Here is a 4,341-nt window from a genome sequence, read left to right on the forward strand (position 1 = left end):
CGGCGAGCCGCTCCAGGCCCGCTGCCAACGCGATTTGCACCGGGTGGCCCTCGCGCTGCCGCCGCCGCCGCCTCCTCGGAGGGTGGGAAGTATTCCTTTTGTGCGGATTTACGGGGAGAGGCTTCAATGAGCCCCCTCACATTTGCATTTAAATAGCGGCATCAAGCGCTTCGCGTGCCACACACCAGCGGGCTCCCAGATGTCAAGCCGGAGTCAGTCAGATGGCCAGTGCCCAGCTGTCCTCCCCACGTCGTGCCGGAGCAGGCAGTGACCTTAAAGAGACAGCGCCTGCCGCCCCTGGCGCCCGGCTCCCGGGGTGATGTGCGAGACCCAGGGCGCGAAACTGAGGCAAGGCGTGAGCCGTTAACCCCTAGAACCACCCGAAGCCTAGCGGAGCTGTCCGACATCCCAGGACCTGAACCCAGGCCCACCTGGCCTCCCTGCCCAGCCACTCAGCCGCCGACTGCGCCTGCACCCTCCGCCCCTGCCCACCCGCCAAGGGAAGGCTGTGGGCGCGCGCCGAGGGCATTTCCCACAACACTTCTTCCAGTGCAAGTCCTGGAGAGAGGGAGCCGACCCAACCACCCCCTCCCAGAAACTTCGGCCAAGTTGGGGGTCCCAGGACCCTCCTAGGAGTCGGGTCTGGCTCAGAGTCCAGGGCACTCTGTGAACGCCCCTTCTTGCTTGCCAAGTGCAGGGCGACCGCCAACCTCCCAGCCATCTTTCCAAAGAGTAATAAACTTCATTTCCGGCGTTGAGAAGCCTCAGCCGGAGATTCCTAGAAGCGGAGTCCCCTGGAGTATCAGAGCGTGCGCGGGTTTAGCAGGGCGCGGCGCCCTCAGAGAGCCCACGGCCATGGGCCCAATCTGCCTGGCCATGTCGCATGGAGCCTTCGGGCAAGTGAGAGAGTCAATGCGCCGAAGGCCGGAGGTTTGTGCCCCCGAAGTCAGTCCTGAGTTCCAGCAGCGGCCCGCCCCCTTGTCCTCCGAACCAGGAGTCAAGCTCAGAAGGTGCGGGCGCTGGGCCTCACTTCTGCCCTACCCACCCCAAGCCTGGGGGGCGGGCACCCGGAACAGATACTGACTGGGAAAGTAACCTGAAAAAGTAGAGCAGACTAACTCTGGCCTTGAGGGAAGGTGATTTGAGGGGCAGGGAGAGACACACCTAGAAAATTCCGTGAGCTGCAGAACAGGAAGGAACCCATACACACTGGCAAACCCGTTCCCCAAGGGTAGGTGAGGTGGCCCCTGAGTGCTCCCCGGGCTCTACTTTGCGCAACGGGATCACGCTCGTCCGTGGGCCAGGAAAGACAGCAAGCAAGGGCTCAGTACATGGGCCACCCCAACCTGTTAAGCTGAGCACAAAGGGGAACTGGCCCAGGTTCTGGTGGGTTTTCAGGGCTCAGAGAACCGCATCTCTTCTCTCTCTTCGGAGAAACCGATGCCACGGGCCCTCAGGAGGCACTTGGTGACAGAGCCCAAACCAGGCCATGCGCCCTGCCTGCCCTCGAAGGCAAACAACTGGGCATGTTGTTCTTGGCATGTGGAACGCACAAAACATCCCTTCTTTCAGCGCTAGAAGGTCGGAAGCCTGGTAGAGTTCACCAATAAAAGGCGAAAACTGAAGGGTCGCAGATTCCTGTTATCTGCACTGTTCCCTCCCCCAATATTTACTCTGTACAGTGGAGGTTTCTGAAGCCGGACCCCTGAGTACCCAAGAAAGCTCAATCCTCCAAGTGAGAACGTGCAGGCGCCTCCTGCCAAGGCGGCCAAGTCTGACAAACAGCGCCTCCTGGGGTGGGAGAGTGGAGCGCCGCCAGGAAGCAGAGAACCAAGCAGAGTCTCCCACCCACTCCAGGGCAGGTGGCTGCTCGAGCTCCTGCCTGACCCCAGCACTGGGTCCAGGCTCCTACGGGCCGGGCACACCGAGGCCTCACTGAACCCATAACCCCAGGGCCGGGTAGACACTGCCACGCGACGCCTAGTCCTAATTGCTGTTCATGTGAGCCTGCAAGAATCAGGTCCAGGCGAGTACCAGGCTCCAGGCCAGGCCGCAAGCCCCATGCACACAACATAGCAGGAACCTCTGATCCAAGTGCCTGGCCCCTGCGGACAGGACAGTGGGCTCGCTTGACCGTCTTCTTGGGAAATCCAGAGCTCTCCAAGTGGGACCCAAAATGCCCGGGAGCTCCTGGGCTCCCGCAGCATTTGAAAACAGAAGGAAAACGATTATTGTCTCCTTGTCCTTACTTTTCTCTGGTTTCCTTGGTCACATTGGCTGACCCCAGTGCTCTGAGTCAGCCCTAGGTACTCTTCAGCTAGAGAATCCCAACTCAAGCACTCGGAGCTTGGGCTTCTCCCAAAGCACCTTGAAACCTTAAAGGTCGCCTCTTAAAAAAAAAAATTGCTCAGGAGGAGCAACCAAGCTGGGAAAGACAGCTGGTGCGTGGCGGGGTCCCTCCGACCCCAAAAGATACTGCGGTTTACCAGCGAGCTGGGATTTCCCGAGATACATTCAGTGGCGCCCCAAGGCTGTCGGGCAGGATGCGCCAGAGCCGGCGCCTGGGACGCGGATTCCGCGCCGCCGGCCCCCACCAGTTTACAAAGCAAACTTTCCCCAGAGAAGTTTCTAGATCGAATGGAGTGCAAAGTGCGCCAATCAACACTTAAACACACCCAAACTGTACAAACACGGATCGATCAGATAATTTCAAATATTATAATTGGCTTTAATTAAACACACTTCGTTCTAATTAACTCTGAAATTTTAGCATGCTTTGGGACACTGGTGTCTGATTTGATATTGTCAGTCCAGATGTCCTAATAAAATTCAATCCTCCACTCAAGACTTCAATATTCACTAAGAACAAAATGCAAATTAAATGTAAAACCCAAAGTATCGCCAAAGGTATAATCAAGAAAGGTGTCTCAAAACTTCTCACTTTTTATTACGCAGTAGTTAAAAAATGCAGATTACATCCTAACAAGACCTCTCCAGCATACCATAAATCTTAACTCTTTCCTGGACGGGGAAAGAGTGCCATGCTACTGCCTCTAAGGGCAGGGAGGGGGAGAGCAGAGCTCAGGACAGATAACCTCTGGAAGCCAAAGACCCGCAAAAGTTTGTCAATAAAATCACACTTCGAAATATCAGTTTGCCAGCAAAGGTAAATGAATTGGGGTAGTAGAGAGTCTCAGGGTTGGGGGAACCCAGAAGGAAGGCCAGGGCCACACTTCAGTAACAACTTTCCCCCACTCCTTGGCTGCACCTTAGTCTTTGTTAAGGGTTACCCTTGTACACCAGTCCCTGTGCGCAAAAGTGGGGCGGTGAGTACCTCCTGCCTACATCAGTCGGCCACGTAGCCGACTCAGCTGCGGGGGCTGTGAGGACGAGGTCCGGAGGGAAGAGAGAGCCCACCTCCCCTGGACAGAAATGTGTCAAGCCTTCCTTCCTTCCCGCCAGCACAAACCCCTTCGCCTACAGTTGCAGGCTTCTAAGTGAGTGGAGCCCGCCGAACCGGTCGCGTGACGCACAGCGGCAGGACGGCCCCTCCCGGAAAGCCTGGCACAGGCCGCACAGGGGTAGTAAGCCTTTGGCGACACGTTCAACTGCGTTGATACTTTACCAACTCCGAGGGTCTGCTAAATTTACAGACTAGAATGAGTCCGGTTAAAAGGAAGCTATTCCCACATTAAACATGTGTATGTTTTCCATACTAATGGAGTCACTTAAAGCTGTTGCTAATTTAACTTTTTTAAAAGGCCACACTGTGCGAATTTGCATTTTCTTTAGGATATTGAAATGAAGAGAAAACTGCTGGGCGGCGAGGCTGCCCAGGGCATAGCTAGGGGCCATGCAGAAATAAAAACAGATAAAGAAAAGAAGAAAGAAAGAAACCGGCTTCTCTTCTAGACTATTAATAAGCAATTTGTCCCGCTGAAATTTACATTGCAAAGCCGAGCGCCAAGGCAGTCGCGGCGGCAGGGCCTGCGTTGTCCCCGGCCCAGCCCCCGGCGCGGGGGCGGGGGCGGCCTCCAGCAGTCGGGGTCGCAGTCTGGGCGATCTCCTGGTGGCTTTGAACTTGGTATCCTTGCAGCCAATCCGCCGACCCTCGCCCACACACGAACGTCTGTACGCCAGTGCCCCGCCGGGGGCCGCGTGCCGAGAAAGTGGTGACTGGGGTTGCTCCAGCGCCCCCCGCAGGGACCTCAGCTGGGCGACCTCCCCCGGGAATTCCTCGACTCCTGGTGACCCCCGAACTCAAGGACCCCCATCCGCTCCAAAGGACAGCCCGGGCCTTAAACTAAAAATGACAGTAAGCGTGATTTTTTCCTGCTTCTC

This window comes from Marmota marmota, unplaced genomic scaffold (genome assembly GCF_001458135.2).
Source record: "Marmota marmota marmota unplaced genomic scaffold, marMar, whole genome shotgun sequence".
NCBI lineage: Eukaryota > Metazoa > Chordata > Mammalia > Rodentia > Sciuridae > Marmota > Marmota marmota.